Raw genomic sequence first — 27,277 nt, forward strand, 5'->3', positions numbered from 1 at the left:
TAGACTTTAAAATACTTTCATGTTTTTTATAACTTCAGGTTTTTAACTTTAAAACATTATCTCAGTCTGCCTCTAAATAATGAAACAAACCTGTTCCTTAGAACAAGCAAATATTTCATAATGTTTTCTTCTGAGTTCTGCTTTAGCTACAAACCAAAACAGACCTCTTATCCCGCATATCCCACTCCTGGAGCTGATTACTAGAAACTCAGCTCTCTTCCAATTAAAAAAAAAACCAAACAAACCAAACCAAACCAACCAACCAATCAAACAAAAAACAAAACAAAACAAAAACAACAAAAAAACCCAATCAACCAACAAAAAAAAAAAAAAAAAAAAAAAAAAAAAAAAAAAAACAAAACAAAAAAAAAACAAACACCAACAAAAACCAGGGACTGAGGAGGAAAGAAAGAAGCTCATACCCATTTCCTGAGACAGGAAGTCTGAGTGAATATGGCCTGATAAAAGGAGGGAAAAAAAGCCCTCAAATGTCTGAGTCTAGTAGTAGCTTGGCTACTTCTGAATATGTACCAGGATACAGCAAGTTCCTCCTTCTAAAAAAAAAGCATAATGAGTCATATACTATAGCACAAACCCTTAGGGGTTTTTTTGTATTTCTGTTTTTAAGTTTCTAAACAAAAAGTTTCATACCAATATAGAGGAATAAACAGCCTAAGGAGAGTGCAAGGAAACATAAGAAATCTTAGACTAGGAGAGATTTTCCCATATGACCACCTGTGATGGTACCAAAAAAGCAAAGAAAGCCAATTTCTTGAGAAAGAAGGATTTTTTTTCCCTTTCGTTCTTTCAATTTTCATTCTCTCCATTTACATGAGGAGCTACAGTTGCTTAAAAGTGATTTGTGCACTGCAATTGTACAAAGAGTTTCTACTCAATCTCCTTCAAACGCAGTTTGTAAACCTCCTTTTCCCCCCCACAAAAAATCCCACAAGGCCCCTACTTCCCTTACCAACTTAAACATTTTTAGAGTAAAGAAAATAATTTTGCAGATATCAACTACCATTAGAATATAGATGTCTCCAGAATAAAAAAAAAAAAAGAAATAAAAACCTGCATCAATTAAGTGCAGTATAATCACATTCTAATAATAAACTCAACATTATGATGTAGAAAACCACCATGAGACTGCAAAATTTACTGAAGGACTACAGAACAGTAATAGTTAAATAAGTTAATTCTTTCTCTTCAGAGGAAGGAATCCAGCCCCAAGCTATGGTTAGGACATAACTACAATACTAGTTCCTAAAATATCAGTCTTAATCAACAGAGAATTTCCCCAGCCAAATTTAATTTACTACGGTGAGAAGACAACAGGCTGACTGTAGCTCACAGAAATACCATGACATCTATGTATGGATTTGTCCATGTTTGTAACTGCACATAAAAGCCCAGAAGCTCAGGCTACAACAGGTTGGATCTGGCCTGCCCAAAAACATGTTTGGATTACTAGGCTTTTTTTTTTACTTCTGCTCCATCTTCTAGAAGCTCTCCAGTCCCCTCCCAGCCACATGTCTGGAATAACACCTCTTACATGACAAAATGCCACCTTCCCCCCATTCTGTAGTGCACATCTGTTAAGTGCACAGGAGTGCCTGTGACCACTGGTTCAAAGTCAGGGCTGCCTCAGCATCCATCCCACCCTACAGCTAGGTGTGTTCCCATTCCATGACCACAATGTTGGTGTCCCCCATAGAATCACTAGCTATATTCCCAAGGAGAAATGCTTACACTTTGTTACTGTGATGGAAACACTGCTGGTCACGCAACGGAAACCTCCATAAGAAGCCTTGGAAAAGACAAAAGATCAGGCACAACTGAGATACAGGGCCTGAATCTGGTAGTACTGAGGCTGACAGTTATGAGGAGAAAGGGCAGAGAGAGGACAGTAGGCTTGGAAGAGAAGGAGGGAGAATGGTCTTAGAGACGTGACTGATGATAAGTTTCACTAAAATGAAAACACAGCTTTAAAAAACCAAAGGGAAAATCCTTCACTATCTTATACAGAAGTTAGCTAACAAAATGTTACTCAGTAATTAAAACTGTTACCTGGTTATCTGAGTACAGAACTTGACCCATGCAGGAAACATCCAGGTGAACCAGGTAGGCAATCAAAAATGAATGACTACATGAAGTCTTGAGATATTCAAGTATGATTAGCATTTGTTAAATGTGAAAGGAGAAAGGAAGCTGAAACAACACCATCCTTATCCTAACATATAATTCGTATCAAGCTGTGATGTCACTTGCGATATCAAGATGTGGCCTGCTCATACATGCACTCAAAAAACCTAACACATTCTGAGTAGAATTTACTTTATAAATGCCCTTACTAAGCATGATTCCAGCAGTCTTAAATTCACTCTAAAATGATATATGATGCATAATAAGTCCTGCTTTTTCTTTATAAGGAACCTCAGAAGGAATATATTGCAAATCAAATTCAACAAAAATTTACCAGTCAGATTCATGTATATTGCTCTGTCTTGCCCCCACACCCACACAGATAAGTACCAAAGCACCAAAAAAATAGCTGCTTGTGAGAAACAAGCAAAGGCTAATTTCCAGAAATAACATTATTCTTGAAACTTAAGGAAATCTACTTTTTCAGTTGTTTGTCTGTAATTGTCCCGCCTTGTCAATAATCATCACCCCAAAGACTGACTCACACTTCACATGATTTTTACAAAAAATCAGTTTTGTTAAACTATGCATGCATATACTTGTACAACATGCCACATTTACATACATATCTAATACATCTGTGCATGTTTAAAGGGGTAATAATTTTCTGATCATTCCCTGTTCCCTACTGGACATCTGTTGTTGGCAGTTGACAACAACTGACAGCTGTTGTTGGCATCTGCTGTTCTTTCGTGTTTCAATTGCTATTACAAGTTACAGTTACCATTTGAATTACTATCATAGATCCGGTCAATACAAGTAAGTAGTCGACATGCTTAACAACAATAATAGTAGTAATAATAACAGTCTCTGCTGCAAGCAATAAAATTTTAGAGCATTTTTCACATCTGGATGGAGACATACCATGAATTTCTATGCAAAACACAGTAATCTTGGAAGCCATGAGGCAGATTCAGAGCCACACAATTCCTAGCAATATATTTGAGCTAAATTTCCTGTCTAAACACCACCAGTTCTGTCAGACAGAGATATCAGCAGAGGCAGCAGAGCAGAGTCTGGTCCCAGTAAACACCCCACCAGAGCAGGAACAAGAAAAGTACCAGCAGCTGGACACAGCTGAGCAGATGGAAGATCAGAGGAAGAGTGAGGCTGTAGTGGCCAGCACAGCTGGCCAAGATATGAGTGAGGCAAAGCATGGGGGAGAAAGGAAAGACTTTTTCTTATCAGGTTCCCAGCCAACATCATCTGCCACTGCTTACCTCTTCTGTTAAAAACTGTATGATTCCTGTCATTTTAATTCAATTTTTCCATGCTAGCACAAAAACAACTCCAAGAGGTTTCTAAGTGCCCAGAAAGCATCAATCCACAGCAATTTCCAATGCCAGTTAGCTTTGATGAAGCAACCCCATTTAATGAAAAGCTATTATGGTCTCAGATTACAAAAGGGTGACACTCGTGAGAAAGGTTCTCTCTTTTGCTACAGCAGATTGCCTGAAAGGCTATTGCATTTCATAACCAACCTTTCCTAACACTGAAGGTATGAACACATACATATGCTCCTATTAGAACTCTAGAACTCTCCTAAATTCTTCTCTGGGGCGATAAGACAAAAAAAAAAAAAAGGAACAAAAGTAAACAATAGGGAAAAGCATCATCAAGAGAAAGAGAAGCAGTAACAAGTACTGGAAGGCTGCAATAAGGTCTCTCTGGAGCCTTCTCTTTTCCAGGCTGAACAACCCCAGCTCACTCAGTCTGTCTTCACAGGAGATGTGCTTCAGGCCTCTGATCATCTTTGTAACCTCCTCTGCTCCAACAAGTCCATGTCTTTCTTGTGCTGAGGACCACGGACCTGGACGCAACATTCCAAGTGAGGTCTCACAAGGGCAGAGTAAAGGGGTGAATCATCTCCCTTGACCTGCTGGCCACCCTTCTTTTGATGCTGTGGTTGGCTTTCTGGGCTGTGAGTGCACACTGTTGGCCATACTCAGCTTTTCGTCTACAGGAACTCTTAAATCCTTCTGCACAGGGCTGCTCTCAATGACATCTTCATCCAGTCTGTGCTTATGCCTGGGATTGCCCTGAGCCACGTGCTGCACCTTGGACTTGTTGAACCTCAGGAGGTTCTCACAGGCTCACTTCTCAAGTTAGTACAGCCCCCCCTGGATGGCATCCCGTCCTTTTGTTGTGCCAACTGCACCACTCAGCTCCGTGTCATCTGCAAACTCAATGGGAGTGCATCGAGCCCGTTGTCTATGTCACTGGGGAAGATATTACAGAGTGCCAGTCCCAAGACAGAGCCCTGAGGGACATCACTCATCACCGACCTCCACCTGGACACAGGGTCATTGACCACAACTCTGTCCATCCAGCCAATTTCTTATCCAAGAATAGTCCACCCTTCAAATCCACATCTCTCCAAATTGGAGATGATGATGTTGTGTGGGCCAGGTCAAAGGCCTTACAGAAGTCTAAGCAGATGACATTGGTACCCTTGTTGACCGCTGCAGTCATTTCATCATAGAAGGCCATCAGATTGCTCAGGCATAATTTGCCCTTAGTGAAGCTGTGCTGCCTGTCTTGGATCACCTCCTTGTCTTGTACATGCCTTAACATTGCTTCCACGAGGATCTGCTCCATGATCTTCCCCGGCACAGAGATGAGGCTCACCAGTCTGCAGTTCCCCAGGTCTTCCTTTCTCCCCTTTTTTAAAAATGGGAGCAATGTTTCCTTTTTTTCCAGTCACCAGCGATTTTGCCTGACTGCTGTGACTTTTCAAATATGGAGAAATATATTCAATTATTGAAGTAATTGAATATTTAAATGACTAGGCTGCACATTCACATTTTATCTTTGTGTACATGTGTAAACCTTTTCAAGGTAAACGGGGGGGGCAGTAGGGGAGGGTGGTGGATTTTATCTTGATAGAAAATGTCATACAAAAATTTACTTTAGTAGCCATCCTTCTGGACTCATTAAACTACATGCAAGTCAGTTTTATAAATGCATAGCTCTTGAGGAGATGGGTTCTTACAACACTTCTATAAATATGCTTTGTAAAATGTTTATGTGGGCTCAGTGTGTGGGCAAATTCATAAAGAAACGAGCTAACTCCTTTCTGCCTGATGACCAATAACCAGAAGAGGAAAAAGAAGAGATCCCTTTTAGAAGAATAGTCTAGACAGTTCAAAAATAGCCTCTGTGCCCTTGCCAGGTGCACAGAAAACTGAAAAAGCAGGAACCATGGTGCTTACTGAAACCAGAGTGCTGTTTTGACTGTATTTTTCATCCACCCTCAATCTTCTGGATTTCAGCAAGGAGATTCATACTCATTCAGCTCCCAAAGAAGATCACTTCATCCTATGGCTTAACTAAGAAGAACCATCATCAGGTTTCCAGGTGGCCTTCATACAGTGCAAAATCCTGAACATTAGGAGTATTTGTGATGCAAAGTGGCAAGAGGCTTCAAAAGCTGAGATGTCTTCAGGGCTTTAGCTCATCCTTTGCCCATTTGTTCCAATAAAACTCTTTTTGCTTGTTTGCTTGGCCTGGGGAAGGAAGGTAGTAAGGAAAATTGCATTCCCTCTTTCCTGTCTTCACTTTTCAGAGAAAATAGCAAAGAGTTACTTATTCTTTCAAGACAATGTGCATGTTCTGTGCACTCAGGATGACATTCTCTCAGTGGAGACATGTGGAGATGTAGAGTTAGATAACATCAATTTATATTAAATAATCTTAAAATAGAAACACATACAGTGCTGTTTTAAAATGTACTAGATAATGCTTTCACATAGTCTGATTCTGCACTTTAGCTTTTGTTTTCTTTCAGTGTGTGGGAGATATTATCTCATGTCCTAATGGATGTGGTCATTTTCTCTCTGTGGCCAAGTTTATAGATTCTTGAAGGTTCTGCTCCCACAGCCGGGGACTCTACATTTCCCTCAAGATCCTGGCTCAGCAGGAATCTATAAAACTCCACTCTGCCAGTGAGCCTTCACAAACCTGAAGTGACTGAAACTAGACAGCCCAGGGACAGCAAGGGCTGCTGCAGGAAGATTTATCACGCAATGGTCTAGGATGTTAAAGACTTCAGTTCTCTAAGCAGAATGCTAATGTTGCATGCACACATTTCATCGTATAATAAAGTAAGGTTGTGGCCATCAGATCATATCATAGCTCAACCAATTTGAATTCACAGTACTGAATTATACATTACTATATGCTTAACACCACCAAACTTCAGGCCTGTAAACACTAACTCCGCTCTTACTAGCTGCTATAAATTTGCCATTAGAAACTTAGTACTGTAGAGAGATTGAAGATTAATTGCTTTTTATCTTCTCTTCACGAAGTTTTAAGATATGACACTGTAGATATGAAAACAGTTCTGCAAGTCAAAAACTAATGAAGTTACCAAGCTGCTAAAGGCTGAGCTGCCATTACCTGGATCTACTTGATGCTTCTCCTGCCATAGCCAGCATCCTGTTTAACTGCTCCTTTCCTAGTCTGCCAGCATGTTGTAAGCTTGGCCACTAGCTAAATAGCAAACAAAACATACTATACAGAAGGCAAAGAAGAGATTATGCTTGAAAACATGAGCGCAACTAGAAAAAGAGAAAGTGTGTCTAAATTTAACAGGTTTTGGTTTGTGCCTACTTTTCCCTTGCCCCAGCTTCCTTAACTTCATTGTATACATCAGCTTTAACTTCTTTCCCAAGGCACACCACCAAAGTCACTGTCAATCTCCGGCCTTAATTTCCCACAGCATGCATGCAAGTCCCTAAACTCAAAAGCATTATAAGTGGGAAACATCAATGCTGGATGGAGTCCAGATCTGATGATACAAAGTACAATTAAAGGCTCGGCAAATTAACAAACAACAGCAGCTGCCTAACCACATTAAGAAACACCTTACAACACACATGCTTCAAGGGACGTTTTCTGAAGCTTTATAAATACTGTTTCTTGCAATTTACACTCTCCAAAGAGCCACTGTTAAGGATTCCTATAAAGCACTGCACATACAAACCAGATTAATTAAATGCTGCAGCCAAAGGTGATTACCCCCAACTCCAGGTTTACACTGCTGAACTGCTGATGCATTTTGCAACACTGCTTGGAAGGAAAGAAAACCAGTACACTCAGAAAATCTTACTCTTTTTACAAGACCCATTTTAAGAGAGTAAGGAAATAAGAGTGCCTATAGATATATTTGTTTAATGCAAAGATGCTAGTGCTTTACTCTGTGATGAAAGTCAAGCAAGAAGCAAAAGAAAAGGAAATAAGAAAATTAATGAACTGGAAAAAGAATTCTTGTTCCTTAGTAGACTACCTAACTTCATTTAAAAATTACAGCTGCCTGAATGTTGCTCTAATAAGCATAAAAAGTTCATACTTGCTTGGCCTAGTGAGTGAAAATAGCAATTATTTTCTAAACTGACAAATCATTATGAATGGAACTTCATTTTTAAACTGCAAATCATCTCAAGTATAGACTGAATCCTAACTTTGATTGAAGGTGTCACACTACTATATTTATTTGAATTGCTACATCATATAAGGAAACTCAATACAACACAATTTTCACAAAGCAGGCTTATAGAAATAACCTGAGGTAACAAAATAGGGTAATTCTGAAGGGACTAAAGCAAATCTTTCCAAGTCAATAAAAGCTTACAGCAGACTTGCAATCTATCTCACAAGCACCAGACCTCCTTAAAAAGCTGGTATTCATCATACAAATCTTAGGCTGCAGGAAAAAAAGGTATATATACAGTATCACACTAACAGAGAAACAAGCAAAGAAAAAAATGTTTTGACCCAGCCATCTGCCCCATGATCCTGATCTGTTATTTATTCAGCCAAGCACATCATAATCACCCCCAAAACTACTGCTGCACTTTTGCTGCCAGTTAACAGAGAAATGGCATTTTGGCACCTAGTTCATAGGGCCATAATAGATGATCTTTTCTGTTTCAGAGATGAGTATTCCTCCATCTTCCTGACAGGTGTTAGACTGCAGCAAGTCAGCCACAATGATGTCTTTCAGACAAACCTGAGGTTCATTCATAACCCCCTCCCATGACACAGTGCTCAAAATGGCACTTCAAAATCTCAGAGAGGTTTCTGATAATGTGGAGTTTAGAATCAGACAGCTCTGGCAATTCAGCATCAAACCAAAAAACCAGATGAGTTACTGAAGTGTTTCTGTTCCTGCAACAGGAATGGCAGGAATGAAGATGAATACTGATCATGTGCATGGTCCCTTGCATTTCTAGGTCTTCATGCTGGTACTTCACTTAAGGTTTTGTATTTTTTCAGTCAAACTGGAGAGTTCCCAAAGCACTGCTCACTTCTAAAATGCATGAACTGGCTTCCCTGGAAATAGCACTCAGCTGTAAAAGAACAAGAATTATAAAAGTAAAGACTGCACGAGGGAATAAGAGATAAAAATCCTTTGCATTTACAGTTTGAATTTATGAAGTACTTTGTTAACGTCAAAATTTGCATAGCAATAAGAAAGTCTTGGTGGGCAGACTGAAGAAAAGCCAATTCTGACAGCCTAGTTTTCCTTTTATTCTATGATTCTACCATTTCCCCTACCTTTTGGTCATTCCTTCCCACCATCCATACCTTTAATCCTTACTCTGCTGTCCACATCACCTTACAGAATCAGAAGCACTCTGAACAACTTGATACTGCATTATCCTGTAGACAGAAAGTTCAGTTTTCCATAAGGCCAGACTGGGGTGGTGGAAGACACGTTATCCAAAAGCCTAGACATTTCCAGAAAAACCTTTGCTAACAGCCAGTCATAATTCCCTGAGAAAGGTGCACTAATTAGAACATGAGTACATTTTTGCAACTTCTTTAAAACTTCATCTCAAGAGCTCCTTGATTTTTCATGAGGAATAAAAATCTCTTCCTGCTTTTTTTCAACAAGACCTTTAAATGTACTGTTTCCTTCAGATAACTTTTTCTACAGCCAAGAGCATAATATTTCCTTACATTGTTACTGATGCTCTAATTATGAGTTCAGCATTTGCCCTGGAAATATAATAGGAACTCATAGATTACATTATCCAAATTTTTCTCCCCACTCGCTTGGACACTATCCCAAATAAAGCCTAATACACAGTTTACAGTTCATGCCCACTGAGGACTATCTTAACAGCAGATTAGCATGCATGTAAATGCATCACAATTCTCTACTGTCAGAGCTTTTGGTTACAGAATCACAGAATATTCTGTTGGAAGGGACCCACGAGGATCATGGAGTCCAACTCTTAAGTGAATGGCCCATATAGGATATGATTGAACCTGTGACCTTGGCATTATTACCACCAAGTTTTAACCAACTGTGCTAATCTCAGGGCTGATGGACACTTGGACATTTTGCAATAAACTCTCTGACCTGCAGTTAAGGTCCTCTGTTTTTAAGACCAACACATGGAGATTTCTGCTTCACATTTTATTCTGCCTCTTAAAGCAGGGTTTGTGCCCTCAGATTTGGAAATATGTGAATGTTTAGAAAAGTCAAAAGAACAAACCAGTACATATTTTTAAAAATCCATCTCTACATTTTTCAATCCATCTCATGATTTCTGTATTCTCCAGAGTGGACAGTCTGGCTGCAGTGGAAGGTATTTTACAGAAGAAGTATGGCAAGCTACAAGAAGGATGTAAATACATGCATAGTTTCCTCTCTGTCAAACTAGGATTTGCAGACCTTCTAATTTAAAAGGCAGCTGCAAAGTAAAACATTTCTAGGGATTATTAACTGTAGAATTAATTCTCTGTTGGTTTGGTCATTTGTGAATCTTCTAGATATACTCCCATATGAGAGAGGTAGCAAATTAAGAACTTCTGTTGTTTACAGTGCTTGAATGGGAGAGTCCTAGTGTACTACATCTGGAAATTAATATGCTCCCCTGTGCTCCAAGTAAATGAATGCTCCCCTCTATTTCCTAGGATTTTACATCTTCCTCTCAGAAATATAAAAAAATATAAACAGTCTGAAAAAAAAATTATTTGCAAAGTAGATTCACTGAGGAATTATATTGGATTGACACTACCATCACAGTTCCTTCTGACATTCTATAGTCTACTATATTTAGTCATAATCAGTATTTATATTGTATAACTTTGATACACATCAGATAGCATGTCACGGCTCTGACATTATTCTCAGTGTAGGCAGTTTCCACTTCTTAGGATAACAATTCAGTCAAACATAACATTAAATAAGATTTTAAGACAGCAGATGGCATCACTTAGTTATTTTTAACTGTTGCACACTGACCATTTACTGTGCACATAACCCATCTCTGAAGATTAGTTAATGGAGCTCTATGGACAGCACAGAAAAGTGACATTTCAAATAAAAAAAAAAATTACCATTTTACCGATCTGGCTGTTTTGATCTTTACTGAGCTTCATGCAAGCATCTTAAAAGAGCCCAGAATTTCCCACAGCTGCAGTTGCTCTTCTTTGGGTTCACCAGGTACTTCTGTGCCCCTAGCTGAAGGCATTCTTACCTGCAAGAGCAGTGGCTGGCTTTCAGCAACCTGTCAGCTCTGACTACAGCTTAGTGGGAATTCATGCACTTTTCCTCGTTTTTTCCCACTAGGATTGCTGTTGGAGCTACACTGCACCATTAGGCACAAAATCACGAAGTATTTCAAAACACTATTAGAGAAGTTGCCCATTCAACAAATCAGAGTTAACAAAAGTGGGGAATGCCACAAAGGCTCCTCATGCCCATACAGCATGACACGGGAAATAACAGCCGGGATGAAGAGAGACCTGGCTCTGAGCTTTGTGAGGAACTGCAAAACTAGATCTGCTATTCCATCTTCCTTTTATAATTTCTTTTGCAATGTTCCTTGTATAATATCTAGAATTATGTGAATTCAGATGATACATGGATTTGAAAAGGTAAACTTTAAAAACAAAGGTGTCTGTGCACAAGCACAAACTGCCTGGGGAAATGGGAATTCAGAGAAGGCAATGTACCAAATCATTTTTCTGATCCCTTTTCAGAACAATAAAAACATAATGTTCTACTCAGGGTATTTAAGAAAGCGCCTGTCACAGTAGTTAGGTGTTACAGTCAGAGTTTGTGATCAAAGAGGTGTATTTTTCCATGTACCACTCAGAATGGATGCAGGAATGCACTGTGGAGATCTTGAGCTTGCAATGCCACTAGGGAACAGTCAAGTGGATGACCTTCAGCAGGCTGCATGGCCAGACTTGTAAAATCCAAGTGATGGATAAGTGCACATGCCCAATGGTATTCATGCTTAGTATTTAGTGTGCATTTTACAGCAGCCAGGAGCTCGACCTGAGCATCTTCTGTAGGCATTAATAGATTTTCAATGAAGAATGAATTATGAAAATCAACAAGGTAAAGCAATTTGTGAAAAAGCTATAGATTTCTTCAGAAAAGAAAAAAATACTACAGAGAATACTGAAAACAAACATTAGAACTAATGAAGAGGTTATAAAATCTTTTCATTTTATACCTTCATAAAGATCTGTTTTCTCCCGCAGTGTTCAGATCAGCATTGCATTACCAAAGCATTCATCCTTTCTACTCTTAGCCTAGGGCAGAAATAAGCCTTTTTAGTCACTCAGAGCATGACATTATACTTCCAGAAAGCAAACAGAGTTCCAAGAGCTGTGAGGAACAGAGGTGAGAAGAAGGGAAAATGTCAATCTCTGATACAATAAATAACTCAAATCTTTTTATAAAGTCACTTTCTAAAGTGTTGGCAGACTGCATTAGACAATTTTTTTTTCCCCCAAGGGTTAATTTTTTTTTTCCAACCTGCTAGTAATACAAATTGAATGTAATTTTCCCTCTGTAATAGAATGAATTAGACATGTATATCTAACAATAATGTGAACCCAAACTAGCAGCACAATTACTAATGTCACGATAATTGGTATTGATACTCACTGTAGCCAAATGCTTCCTGCTGAGTCATGTTTGAAATACCAGTTCAAAAGGCAGCAGACAGAAGATAGAAGACTATATTCCTAGAGGTCACCAAAGAGTTGGTAATGTTATTTGTAGTGAAGGTCACTACCATAACGAGAAGAATTACACAATGCAGTTGCCTACAGTTGCAGTGGTCAGCCTCAAATGATCTTGCTCTGTCCAATCTTACAGCTGCAGCTTAACAAAACACGATATAGACACAGTAGCTAAAAACCACAAGACACTAGCTCAAGAGGTCTGTACTCAATGTCATAAGTGACACTGGGTAGACTTCAAATTCTAGGTGAAGCATATTCATTTAAATATAAATATATTTTAGCATTATTTATAGGTCTAAAATTACACATAGAGATCTACCAGGGCTTTCTAAAACAGAAGCAAGTCAGTTGCCTAAGCCTTGTTGCATTCAGCAGCTGTTAACTCAGCAGTTTGTTTAAATACTGTAAAATGCCACAGAAGACTTCCCCTACATGTATGTGTGCTTAGGCATTTCCAAGCATCTGGTCAATAGGTACATGTGAAGTGAAGCCCTTTAAACTTCCCCTTTATGTAAGTCATTCTGCCCTACTTGATGAATTTTGTGGTGACTATCATAATCAAACTGTGTATTGTATTCTTTATGCAGAGGCACACATACATAAACAGATAAAAAACAGTTTCTAGAATCACAGGGAAAGTTCTGTAGACATGCCTACATTATTTCACAGTCAGCTACAGTGAGTTTTTGAGCTAACCTATGTAAACGAAGCACTACATTCTCCCCAGCTTACTCCTGGCAGGCATAAACAGGTCTCCAGAGCTCCACCAATTCCTATGATGTACCCCTTCCTGCACCTTCAGAATTACTTCCTTCCCAAATCCTTCTCCTAGACTAGCCTTCCCAGCTAAATTCTGAATTTAAATAAGCAGTTAAGAATAGCTGGTTTCTCAAGTGCATAACGATCTACTCACCCTTTTATCCCAATCTCAGCTGTCCTAGGTGGTTTGCAGACACCTGTGCAGCAAATGCCAAGGGACTGGCTATCTCCTCCCTTCCTTTAACATAGTTTAACTCTGAAAATATGAAAAATTACCTCTTTTCTGTCTTCAACAGCACTTTTAAAGTGGTGGTGGGAGGAGTAGAAAGTCTCCCTATCTTGCAGTGTAAGAAAAAGCTAAAATTCCCATCAGAAGTGACTCACCAACATTAATCATATATACACCAGATTGAAAGGCACTCAGAACATGAAGCTTGAATCCCATCCTCAGTTAAGCAAATGAGAAGCAAATTGCTCAGTACTACCACATTATTTCAACTGCTGTATCTGTACAATTTTGCACAATGAAGCTGATTAATATAAATTTATTGTTTCTAGCACTGAATTCCTACAGAGCACTGTTGCTGAATCTTTTGGAAGAACAAACAGCAGAGTAGCATTCAACTTCCTTTATCTTGAAATGAAAAAGTATCAATGTAAAATATTTTCATATGTAAGACATTCACATCACTTACCACCTGGTTTATGCATTACAATGAATATCATTATTGCTTAACCAAGTAGATGCACATCAGAGTCTTCAGTAACCAAATTACACTACAGCTTGAGATACTGCATCTTCTGTTTACTTCTCTCGGAGAGTATTGTGAGTTTTTATTCAATAATATGAAATCCAAGTACAAAAATCCACAGAGTACTGTTTATACTCAAGATTACAGACAAATGTTGGGAGTGAGGGAGGATGAAAAAAAAGAGAAAAACAGTAGGAAAAAGTCCTACTGTCTCCAAAATGAAGCTTGAGAATGAGAGGATTTATTTTCTTATTTAAAAAAAGACAACAAAGTCACATTTGGAAATACACACATGCCAGGGAGTCTACAAAGCAGGGAATTTTCCTATTCATAATATGTACTCAATACCGCTCTACGTTCTTCATAAACTGGACTCAGGCTTTTTGCCTTTCTGGTGTTTTTAATTCTGCCTAATACTATTATCCAGCCCTCACAGCACTGTACCCAGAATTGTATGTGAAGAATATTCTATTAACCATAAAAAACAACAGTAGAATTATAAAAAGTGAACTACGCTCCTATTTTTCAGGGAAGTAGTCTAATGCCCAGGAACCAGATTACAATCTGACACCATCTTGTAAATTCAGGATAAATCAAGTGCTGCTTTAACAATACTTTGGCATAAAAGAAATCAAGACTTCACTGCAATAAAGTGCTTGAGCTACTGCCAAGTTAGTAATTTCTATTGGCATTTAATTATAGTGCATTTCCTGAAGCTAAGGCACAACTTTACCATGAGCAGGACTACTCTGAGCAAGAGACTTGTTCTGTTCAAATGAACATTCATCTGACAAACAGGTTTAATATGTAGCAATGTGTGACATAGAAAACCAGGTAAGGCTGTAAATTTAGCTCCTCACTGAATGTCAGAGAATATTCAACTCAGAAATTATAATTATCAATGTAAATAATAGCAATACTTAAGTACATCCTACTTATGTTTGCAAATGTAAGCACGAAACAGTCAGATTTCCTTCTGGGTAGAGGTATTTAAAAGAGTCCTGGTCAAAAATTGGGTTCTGATATACCTTCCACACTTATACACCTCTAGAGAAAATGTCTGCATAACATTCTAATTTTTGGTGACTAGGCTTTTTCTCACAGTATTTTTAACAGTCTTTTTTTGACATATTCAAAAAGAAGCACTCTACAGAAAGGCCTAGAGACATCCTGAGCTGCAAATATCCCCGAAGAATATGTTCAACAGAATATGCCCTCCAGGTAATGTTTTTATGTAATAAATAACAAGAAAGTCTTTTAATAAAGTGATTTAAAATTGCTACTGATGGTCCCAATGCCATCAGTATTGTAGTCTGGAGTACAAGAGTGCAAAACCTCGAAAAGTCATATTAATAATGTAGAAAAGTTCAGTCTAAGGACTAACACGTTGGTTGCTACACAAGATCCTACACAGACAAAAATCAAAAGAAGGTAAGCCTTTGTTTCTTGATAGATTTTGAGAGCATAAAGAATGACTGCTTGATTTTACTTTGAAAATGAACATCTCTACTCTCACAAAAAAGAGCAGTGTTAAAAATCAAGTGGGAATAATACCTCACATCATTTGAGACTTGTGACTAGTAAGAACAAAATCTACCACGATTAAGTTTACAATGTTCATAATGACATATACAGCATACTGAATCCAAAGCAGCAGAGGGGGCCAATCCATATGCCTGTGAAGTATCCAGCTCTCAATAATCACTCCAATTTACATGTGAGATGATCAAAATGAAAGGTTTGTGTTAGATGCTTAACAGAGACTGTACATAGGCATTTAAAGTCAGCCCAGGAAAATTGCCCAGGCTTCTACAGCCCTTCTGGCATGGTCAATGAAATGTCAGTTTACAATCAATCCTCATACCTCAGCCCTGCCACACTGCCCTAAGGTCCACACAGCAGTGATTGAACAGGCAGGAAGTTCAGGAGGTGGTCTTCTAGAGGTACACATAAAAGGCAATGTGTTTACAGGAACAAGTGATGACCACAGCTTCCATTCCGAGACATGGAACTAGGCTCTTCTGTAAAAGAAAAGCTTCATGGCTAGAATACTATGCAGATGTGGGAATATATTTCTGGGGAAAAAAAACCAAAACAAAACTAAGAAAAGAGTGAAGGAAAAAAAAAACAAAACCCTCAAACCAAAGCCAAAAAACAGTCGCCACCACCACCACCACCATAATTAAAAAAAAAAAAAAAAAAAAAACAAACCACAAACCAAAACAAACAAACAAACAAAAAAAACCCAAACCAAAACCAAAAACCAAAGCAAAGACATAATCAACTAGTGCAAACATAAGACAAACAAAGGAATTCCTGATTTTAGGCTATTCTCTAACCTAGTGGTTTGTAGCTCTTTCAAGAAACTGGAGTTTGAACCTCCTGCCAGGTCACACTGGAGAACAGTGAACCCATGTCTTCTGGGTCCTGTGTAGCCCTGTCTGGCATCGCAGCAGGTCTATGATACAGCACCTGCTTCTTCTTTCCATTGCATAGTGAGCTCAGGCACGCACTCAAGGATGTAGTTTCCCCTCCAGAAAAAGCCAAGCATTTCAAAGGTCTGTTACAACTTTGCAGTTTGACACTTCCCTCCCTATTTTAATTTAGTCCCAAGGAAATTGTTTAAGGTCAGCTTCGCAGAAGCAGGAATAGAAGTCCAGCACCAGTCTCAGATGTGGACCACACCCTGATGTTGACTGCCCAAGTATGAGTGCATCATTCAAGATCCAGGGCTTAATCCTTTCTCTTCTCCAGATGCTTCGCAGCAACTGTTGTCACTCAGGCTGGAACACAGTGTGAAGAGTGCTACATTTCAAGTACATTTCTGGACTCTTATGACTCTTGACTGCTCTTTCTTGTCTGTTTAGAAACATAGGGGGGTAACATACACCATAAATAAAACAAATGTTTTTCAAGAAGGCCTCAGGAAGATGTTCAGAAAGTCTCTTGCAGTTTATGATTCAATCTGTCTCCTCTTGAGTTTGATCTGTGTTGGCCTGTTACAATCTGTGTGGTGCTTCAGATATTTTCAGTAAGTCTTAGTAAGACAAATTCCCCCCCCCCCCAAATTTAGACTAAATTGGAGTTTTCATCCATGTTACCTGAAATTTTTTACTGATCAGAGAAGTAGTCCTAAATTGACAATGCATTGATATGGGCAAAATAGAAAGGGGTTACTCTGAATATGGATAGTCAGAAATCACAAGGTTATGTAAATAGAGAACTCACATGAAATTTGAGTCTCAGAGTCAAGGGAGAGATTTTATCTTTTACACTTATAATTAATTTCTAGCCTCATTAAGCACACAAAAATATATGCTTGCCTTTCTTTCTACCTAAATGTACAAGAGTCTCAGAAAATTATACTGGTAAACAGGAACAATGACAAGTCTTGATTCTGGTATAAAGAGAAAGGAACAAAAGCAAGGTCATGAAAAATTGTAGAAGCAAGCATTGAATACCTGAAGGGAATAATTCATGGGAAGTTAATGAGTACCCAATATGAGACTGAGCAGGAAAGCAACAGAGTCAGAGACCTTTGGAGGAAAAGCAGCAAATGTAAACAAGGAGAACACAAAATGAAATAGGGTGTTGACAACAGGCAAATAAAAATTCAGATTATTAGAAAATTAGGAGAACTGAAATGAGCAATCAGATGCAGGAAGGCAGGAAAGAAAAAAAAAAAAAGGCCAAAAGAGTAATGAATAATTTCAAAAAATAATGCACTATTGAAAAAGAACAATAACGTGATATACAAATCTTGGCAGCTTGTCAAATTTTAATTATCATTTCAATTACTATTTAGGTCTTCTCATTGATTCAATGAGGAGACAAACTTTCAAGAGTTTTAATGTTATCTTTTTTGTCAACCTCTATGATCCGTCCATCACAGTGAAGAACCAGAATCCCATCAAAGAGCAGAATAGGACATTTGCTACAAGACAATCTCTGTCCCTTAATACTACAGAAAACCTGAGTAAACATCTATCCTAAATGAAGAACAAGGCAGATATTTCAATTACATCAGTGGAATACGATTTTACATGTGTTTTTGACAAATAAGCCTTTCTGAGAAAGCAGTCTGTCTTAAATGGAAATTAATTTTTTTTTTGTAGTTTTGATTGGAATAATTACTTAAGCATATGAGCATCAAAGAGAAGGCAGCTGATGACCATTAGCAGGCACACATGATGCACAGGAGTGGTACCTGCACATGATCATACCAAGTGCATCTGCATTTCTTTTTAACTGCTACCAAGCTGATTTCCTTTTAATCAAATAAGAGAGAGAAAGACACTGCCTGGCCCAAAGCCAGCATTACCACTTCCAGGCCACCTTCTCTCCCTCCTCTGTAGGCATCAACACTGGAACATAGGGAGGGCATTAGGAAAGCCAGGAATTTCCCCTGAAGCCTTGAAAGGAATAGCAGTACCTAGAGCAGGACAAAACTCCTACAGTTACTGCTGGAAACTAATGCCGGGCCCAAAGTGCAAAGAAAGGTACCTGGAACTTTGTTCTTGCTCCTTTAGGGATAGTACACAGAACATGTTGTTATTTACAAGCCACAGAGAAAAATCCAGTTGCACTCCTTTCCTTTATGATGGCTTTCAACTATGTATGTTAAATCTTAAAAATTATATAAATTAAGGTGCATTACCCAGGGGAACATTAATTCATTTTTGTGTTACTGCTTTTCCTAAAATACTTCAATAGGTATTCATTTCAGATTGAGCCTTAAATCTTTTTGCCCGAATTCAGTGGGAATACTTGTGCAATACATGTCTTAGTGAAATAACGTGCATTAAAAACTGCCCCGCTGTCAGTCATGAATCTTGCATGAGACTCAATATATATACAGTAGTGCTTACTCTGGAGCAACCTGGGAAGGCATCTTTTATCTCTTCTTTGATTTTAATGTATCTGACATAAATAAAAATGCTTTTTCAGAACAGCTGTTGTTATAGATTAGGTATAATTAATATGATGTTGAAAATGGAAAAAATCTGAATTAAACTGATTCTGTACATCTAGGGAACTCTGATAAAGTAAAAACTCGGGTTCACAGTTTTGTGAGAACAGAAAGTTTTCTGTATATTGGAGATGGACACAAAGTGCACTAGAGCAAACAGAAAGATTAATTGCTGTACTCTAAAATAAGCTAAGTCCAAAAAAGACATGCACTGACTTCTGTCCTCATGGTCACTAAAAGGCAAGAACAAATTTTACAGATTTTACAGAACAACACTGGGTTTGAATCGGGTCAGAGTATCTGAAATTTTGCTGGAAATGAGAGAAAAGTTCAAAGGCAAGCAAACTTCCATTTTTGCAGCAGAGAAGACAGCAGTGAGAAAATTAATCTTGTGCATTAATCTTAGCATTCCTCACAAGTGACTCAGGCCTGCAGAAGAAAACATTCCCACTATCTGGTTAGAAAACGTCATGTTTCCCATGTGGAAGAGAGGAGAGGAGCTCAAGCAGTGCTGTTTTTACTACTTTCACCCTGATTAATTTGCTTGCAGACCCTTCTGCTGCTCAGAGTCCCAAACTGTTAAGGAAAATAGTTCCCATTTACCAACAAAAATTAAATTAGTCCTCATGTGTATAATAAGCTTGAGTCAGAGCATTTCTAAACAATTATTTAACTATTTATAATTAATTATAATAGTCCTTGGTAAAAACATCTTAGAACGACAATCAGCAGCAAAATAGAAGATAGGCTAATAAACTCCATGGCAATATCTGTTTACACACAAGAGCTATAAAAACATTAAGTGGTGACATGCATAAAAAAGAGCCCATTGAGCAATGAAGAGTAAAAAACACCCTTGGAGAGCTGGAGAAGTCAGAGAGGTCAGAAAGCTACCTCCAGCACCTGACCCTCCATCACTTCTTGTGTCTGAGCCACATGTCTTGTTTAGAAGTGAAATCCCAATTCTGTCAGAAGCACTGATGACCACACACAGTTCTTATGCACCTCCACAAAAGCCGGTACAGTTACCAACTGGGAAAAAACTACATTTTTGCAAAATGGTTTGCAAAAAGGACAGTCAGTCTTGATATTTTGCTCTTAAACCCTCGAAGCTTGCAACAGAAACCAGAGCACCCCACTGGGAAGGGCAGTTACAACCGACCACTTCCAGAACCGCCTGCGCGCGGAGCGAGCAGCTCCTCAGACCGACCCCAAAGGAGCAGCAGATGCCTACGTCCCAACTTACATCACTTCAGAGTGCTGAATGGCTACACTCAACATCTAGAACAGGCCTGTATCATGCCAACTCTAGGCCTGCTCACCCTCCTCAGGCCACAAGTGCCAGCATGGAAATTGCGACACACAGAAGAGTGAGCAGGAGGCCAGTTGCATCAGAGGTGGGTGCCCAGGGTGCCTGCCCCAGGATCCTCCACCTCACCCAGGGTGAGGTGTTCCTCAGCATCACCAGCTCTCACCCACATCCTGCAGGACTCAAGAGAGACTCCAGGTGGATTTGAAGATTGGATTGGCAGGACAAGCAGCTGAGCACTGAAACCTAATTTACTGTCTTGATAAAACATATGGGACAGCAAGACAGAGGACTCAAAAATACTTCCAGTTGAAACAGGTAAAACCCACCAAATCTTAACCGCTTGCAAAACAAGAAGGAATCAATGTGAAACAATTAAACTATACAGAACATTTATACAGATTGCTATTTACGAATCTTAAAAGTATTTCCCATACATTTATTCAACTGAGCTTCTGATTTGTTTTGTATTTGTGTGACATGAAGGTTCAATTCAGAATGATTTTTCTCTATTTTTATTTACACATGGGAACCATTTACGATTCCAAAGCAATTTTTTACTGTGTCTCTTCAGTTTGAACTGAATAGTTTTTCTGTACCAGCTTAGGTCTTTCAGTTATTGCTTTTTCACAATACAATATACTGAAAAAGGATTGAGACTGTTGAAAATAATTCTATTGGCAAGCAAGAAAGGCAAATTACTAAGGGCAAATATTTCAAGTTTTTAAAGTCAAGTCCTCCTATTACAAATTCTATGTCCAACTCTCTTCCACTTTTCTTTATTAAATATTTTATTATATTCTACCAGACAGAAATGTTGTACAAGGACATAAAATATGCTTTAAATGTTTTCCCTCTCTCTCTCTCTGTATCTTGCACGTAGGTCAGTTGTCCCACTTCACAGCTTAGCTGAAAATCTGTAATTAAAAAATTGAGGAAAAATACATTTGAAGAATGCCACAATAAAACATGGAAATTTTTACTGTTTCAGTGAAACTCAAGGAGTTTTTCCACTTGTCACGCTATGGTAAGGGATGTAAGAAAAAAAGGATTTAATTCAAGTTATTAACAGATTTTTCCATTTCTCTCCTGTATCTCACTGTGGTTTACAACATCCTTAGTCATGTTTGAGTTTTTTGTTGTTAGAGGAGTGGTTTTTTTGGTTGCTTTTGAGTTTGGCACAGACAAAAATGAAGTGCCTCCAAGTCATGACCTATTAGAAGTTTTTATATGAAAAAATAAAATAAAAGCTTATTACTAGCTAAGTGTTCACTTTAATCTGTCAACAACTTACAAAAAAAAGATGAGAGTGCAACAGCATAAAGAATTATATCAACTACATTTGACTGATGAGTTTCCAAGGTGATTTTAAAAATTAATACTTTAAGAAAATGCATATGTTAGAGACTTTGTAGTACATACATGAAAATGAGACTATAGCAGTTATTCCAAGACAGAATACAACACAGGAAGGTGGTACTTATGTTCTTATAACAAAGTTATGGACTTCAACAACTTCTTTCCCCTCCTGTCTGACACTTAACAATTCACCAAAAGGAACACTAAGTAGGCATCCTCCACACTTACTCATTTTTTCATCCATCCATAGCCCACTAATTATCGTAATCTGCATACATGCTAATATTCATATTGACTAACTTGTTATAAGCACCTTTCATACATACACCGTACGTTGATGTAAACTTCGGGAAGGATTAAAAAAAAAACTTTATAAAGAAATGTACTGACTAATTTAATCAATGTCTGACAGCTTCACTAAAAGATTTCACTGGAAAAATACAATCCAACAATAGAAATCCTAAACCTAGTTAACATTAGCACAGTAGGGTAGAAACAGCAGATATTTGTTTTGTATGGAGTGACTGCTGTTCTAATGCTTTAGAGCATCTCAACCATATAAGAAAGGCCATCTCTCAAAGTCACTCACATTCATCACCTACAAAAACAGTAATAAAGAAAGCTGTTGATCTCTAATAACTGAAACAAGGAGAATGCCAGACATTCTCAAAATCAACAGAAAAACAGGGGAACTCAAATTACCAAGAAGTGAAGTAACATGCCACAAAAGCCAGTAAAAGAGAAGGAAGAACACACAGTTATACTGACATGTTATATTGGCCTCAGAATGCAAGATTCTACCTCAAAAAAGTCAAAAAGTTTAAGTTAGGACAACTATAATTTAAGATTTGTCATAATGCCATTATTCTCTGTAAAAAAAAAATTAAATTCTGGGATTTCTTTGATCCCTATTTTAAACAACAAGCTAGAATGCAGAGAACTGTAAATGTCAAAAAAGCAATCCCTATATAGGTTCAGATCTTAAAATACAAATTTTTAAAAGAGCTCTTCAGGTATATTTCATGCTTTCAGTTTGGTTAGTAAGATACTGAAAGCTTAAGAGTAGAAATACTCTGCTGAAGGCAGTGGGACTACACAAACTGAATTCAGTCACACAGGATTTTACCTTAATCTTTAATGCTGATTCTCCAAAACTGGCCATGTAACTACCTTCATGGTAGACAAAGAAGAAAAACATAACACACATCCTTTATGACTGTACTTAACCATTACTCACTTCTTTCATTCAATTAAGATTTACTTCTTGATCTACAAAATCTTCGGGTCGCCTGTCAAAACATGACCTATTTTCTCAACTGCTTATTATTATTAAAGATCTTCCTCAGGAGTCATTTGACCTGCCCCTCATTGATCTTGTCCCTTTCCCTACAATACTTGTCTTCTAATCCACCTAATCTGCCTGGATGAACTCTACATTGTCCCTTCCCCATTTCCTCCCCTTAGACTTCCTGACTCTCTTCAGTGTATCTTCTTCCTCACTTTTTTTTATGTCCATACTGTATCCTAGCAATGCATTAACAAAAAAGGACAATGACTGTGAATACAGGTGCATTAATCTCTCAACCAACCCCATTACTACATTGCTTTGCCTGCTTCTACTCTTACTCAAACAGCATTCATTAGTAGTTGTCTGATTCCTTCTGAGCTTGAAACATTGGCAGATCAGGCAGCTGCTGCAGCATTGCCACTGGGTAAACTCTGTGACAAGACTACAGCTGAGAAGACTCTGCTCACACAGCAACTCCACAACGAATATGAACTACATTTCCCTTTAGTGGCAAAAGAACAAGCCATTTTTTGTCTATCATGGAGTAAGAGCATTTGTAATGCTCAGAAACTTAACAGGCGATACGCAGCAAACTAACATTTACCTTGATGTAACTTGCTTACATTTCCAAAATGTAAACTCTTTGGGAAAGCTGTTTTAAGTCTTGCTGTCCCATCAGGTATCTTCAGAGTATATATATTCTCCCACTATTAGCTGCTCTACATAGTCAGAGAAATGCAGAGGAACATTATTGCAAGTGACAATCAAGCCTTTTAAGCTATATGTAATAGAAAATGTGGCAGAACATATCCACATGATAAAAAAATCCTCCATCTGAGTAAGAGTCCGTGAAACCTCTCTAAAAGCCCTGTTTCTGATATTTATTTTAACCTTGCAGAATTTTGGTGGGGTTTTTTTATATGAAGGAGACTAAAAATTAAATATTCTTCTCTTATAAATAACGCAATAGAACCACATTGTACATACACTGTAAAGCAACTAAGGATGTTTAATCGCTTTTTTCCTAGGATTCTCCCGTAATTTGACATTTCAAAAGTTGTACAGCACATCAGCAAAAATAATGCACTGATGTGAATATTCTGACAGAAACACAGACATCTGCCACTGCCACATGGAAAGTAATTTTTAAACAAATAAAAAGCTACAAGGTCAAAAAGAACATTTAACCACAAAACTATAATTTATTTTCTAATACATCTTCATATGTGGTAACTAGTCCCTGTCTCTTACTGTTGAGAAGGTATTAGACAACTTGGCAACTAGATGACAATAAAACAAAATTTAAAAAGGTCTGCAGATGTTCAACCCTGTATAGGCCTGAGCATGTGAAAGGTGAGAGGTTCCCCAGATGCTTAATGCTTAACAAGAACTTTCCATATCTCCTGAGACCAAGCCTTAAAGAGTTTTTTTATTTTTTGGTGCCCGCCCGTTTAATATAAACTTATCTCCTTGATTATGTGTATTCTGGGAAATGAGAGCAGTGTACTGTTTTTGAATAAATCTCTACCTTTTCAAGCCACACAGCTCTTGATACCTTTTTAGCCATATACTCCTACCGCTCACTTTGCATGAATTAATGTGACTTTCCCGTAAAAGCTGGCTTTAACATCATAAATAACTGACAAGTGTTAAATAAACTCCTCGGAAAGGAAAGCTCAGGATGAGATGGAGACTCCCTGCAGGCACCCCACCTGGCAGCAAGAAAGCAGAGGCCACCGCAGCTGCTAGTCCACACCACCCCAAAGCTTACTGGGACATTCCAAGGCATCAGCTCTTGTAAATATTTTGAATGTTGCATTCACGAGGAACATAACTGGGCAAACTGAGTGCACCAGCAGTATGGAAGTTACTCTGAGAAGATGCAGGTTTTATTAGAGACAATGCTTTCAGCTTCCCTGCTCATGAAAAACCCAGGGCTAGCATATAGCCAAATTTTCACTGGTTTTCTCTCATTTTTTCAGGTGACAGAGCAACACATGTGTAGCACATCCTAAAAATAAGGCAGAAGACAAGCAGTTTACAAGCACTTCTGACAGCACTAGCCTAATACGCCTGTGGTCATCCCTAAGCTTCCCTCAAACTGTACCAAAGTAGGTCATCCACTTTTTCTCTTGAGCAAGTGCAGCAGCTTCAGACCAACTATATTTTTCTGCCCTTCTCACTCCTCTCAGGTTGTGCTTTACATTTGCTCTTACATACCACTGTCTGCCATTTTCCTTAGCCTGCTATCTATCCTTGGTGCCTTTACACCATACATCAGTACATCAGCCCTTTCACTTCCACTCGTGTGGTGCCATCTCACTGTATCTGTGTGGAAACCTACCGTGCCATGGCTGCCTAAACCCTTACATGTATGCAACCCTGCTGAGGGCAGGAGGAGATCAGGGGGCCTGAAGGGAACCATCAAGGACTGCTCTAAAAGACGATTAAGCAACACACATTTCCAGCATAGCGGCTCTGTGCGTGCATTCACCAGGTCCAGGGAGATAACACATCTGAGGAAGATGGAGTCTCCTTTGGCCGGGGAGGCCGTCTGGAGGACGAATTACAGGGCAAGGACAGGACTCTCCCTCAGCACTGGGCCTCTGCCAAGGCAATGAGATGAAAGGACTTGACCTCTGAAACTTGCCCAAGGATTAAATGAGCTTCTTCACATTGCGTACGAATGCAACTGTTTTGATTGTGGTTTGCCATCCTACTAGACTGTAATAAGAGTTTTTCTCTCAGCATAAACCAATTACATCAACAGTCCAAGGCGTTGTGGGACAGCATGTACACGCACACTTCCTCCATGAGCATCTCCCCTGTGTGACACACAACCATCGCACCAACCACTCTTTTTAACAGGGAGGATCAACCCTCCTGGCCTACAGGCAGGGCAGGCCATCACAAGGCAGATCCTTGCTGGATACCATCATGGTGCTCAGTCAGGTCAATATAAAAAGAGACAGTCTTATTACATGTAAAAATTTAGTACGAGAAAAATCCTTCAAATATGTCTTTAAAATAACCTCATTCTCTTCCCTAACATGGCTGTCATCAGTGGAGTCTTCTCAACGTCTAATGTGAAGATGACAAAGGGCTCCAATACTTTTACAAAAGAAAATAAAGGTGCATGAGGAGAGTTATTTTGTAGCTTCTAATAATATTTTAAGTAATGGAGAGTTAAAAGCAGATACGAAAATACCAATTGATAAAAATGCAGCACTTTCTGAAGAACAAGTACTGATTACCTTAAATGACAACAGATGGGTCTGATATCTTCACCCAAGGTAACAAGGTACAAGAAGAGAGCATTTCACCTTTTCAGCACCTACCTCAAACACTACAGTCAGTTACACTAACAAAAATTTATATTGCCATCAGACACTCAACAACGGGCTTCTGTTGTGCTAGGTTCCCACCTCAGAAATGTCTCAGGAGGGAGTTACCCCTCTCACTCGTACCACGGCAGGAGACATGCAAGAACAGCGGCACACACTTGTCCATTTACCACACATAAAGTACATGCTACCTCCTGCCCCTCAAAGGCCCCACGCCTTACTTCTCAGTAGTACCAGCCAAGGCAATTCCTAAAGCAGAATCTGATAAAATCTGAAAGAAGTAGCTTCTACCATCTGGATGATTTAACTGATCTATGCTAGAACGGCCTGTCTGTCACTGAACCTGGGCCTGTTATAATCACATACACTGCCAGGGATAAGAGGATTTTGTGTACATGACAATCAGCTTGGTAACCTTGACTGAGACAGTGAGGGAACCGTAGGGAACAAAAAAAGGTATAAAGTCTTCTGTAAAGATAAAGTGGAAGAGTTAATATGTCATCTCTAATATTCATTTCATCCTACTGATGAAGAGTTTCTCTGATGGACTGGGGAACACAGTCACAGACTCCAGAGAGCAGCTCCCCAAAAGGGACAGACCTAGTAGCTTTCCATTTTAAATTCCAAGAGGACACTGGCACTGTGAGCTTCCAAATACCCAGTGGGATGTTTGTGTTTAGCAATACAACAAAACATTAATGCCTCCCAAACACTAACAATGTGACACTTCTTGCTACTGACAGTCAAACAAACTCACTCTTTCCCAGTTAGAAAGTATTATTAAATCCTAGCTCCTAAGAATTAAAGGACAGACAGGTACACAGGTACTTAATTCAGTCAAGATCTTTTAGGGATTCTTCTACTGAGGAGTATTAGCAGTTCAGTCCAAAAACTTCGTGCACATCACATAAGATGAATACTGCTCACAGTGAGTAGAAACAGCCACTGTTACAAAAGGAGACTCCCAAATCATTAATCATTTCCACAACAGCATACATAGTCCAGGCACATTCCTTATTCTTGCACACCTCCAAGAGCATACATTCACAGTCCAAAGGAAAGCTACAAAGCAATGACAAATCACCTCACACTATAAACACAAATATTTGGCTAACTGACTGGTTCTGAGAAGCATCCAAAATAACAGAAAAGTCATTTTCTCTTTTCTGCTAAGAAGTTCAGCCCTCTTCTTCTTCTTCTTCCCCCTTTCCTTTCACGGACTGAAGATGGTTGGTCCAGCTGGTTTTATCTCAGTGACTTCAGAACTGGTTCATTCTCTTGCAACAGTTGCTCTCT

The 27,277-nt window shown here is 38.7% G+C and overlaps 1 protein-coding gene and 1 long non-coding RNA gene across 4 annotated transcripts in view; one reads left to right on the forward strand and one right to left on the reverse strand.

Moving 5' to 3' along the window:
* The window catches only part of ARHGAP6 (Rho GTPase activating protein 6), a 158,693-nt gene that overhangs the window by 106,281 nt on the left and 25,135 nt on the right, over positions 1 to 27,277 (reverse strand). The window contains exon 1 of one of the 2 annotated variants that reach the window (XM_027725643.2): positions 13,115 to 13,202. The exons of the other annotated variant lie outside the window; for it this stretch is intronic. The gene's annotated coding sequence lies outside the window, so the exon portion shown is untranslated. Of the gene's footprint in view, positions 1 to 13,114; positions 13,203 to 27,277 lie in introns of those variants that run through there. 2 annotated transcript variants of the gene reach the window in all.
* Positions 19,932 to 25,320, forward strand: LOC113990329. Of its 2 annotated transcripts, none has more exons than XR_003541609.2 (3): positions 19,932 to 20,078; positions 20,170 to 20,308; positions 24,620 to 25,320. It is a non-coding gene; the product is annotated as an uncharacterized LOC113990329 (long non-coding RNA). The 2 variants fall into 2 exon arrangements; XR_005565430.1 differs by lacking the exon at positions 24,620 to 25,320 and adding an exon at positions 20,874 to 21,008.

Source organism: Pipra filicauda, unplaced genomic scaffold, assembly GCF_003945595.2.
Source record: "Pipra filicauda isolate LSUMZ 115617 unplaced genomic scaffold, ASM394559v2 scaffold477_size481170_pilon, whole genome shotgun sequence".
Taxonomy (NCBI): domain Eukaryota; kingdom Metazoa; phylum Chordata; class Aves; order Passeriformes; family Pipridae; genus Pipra; species Pipra filicauda.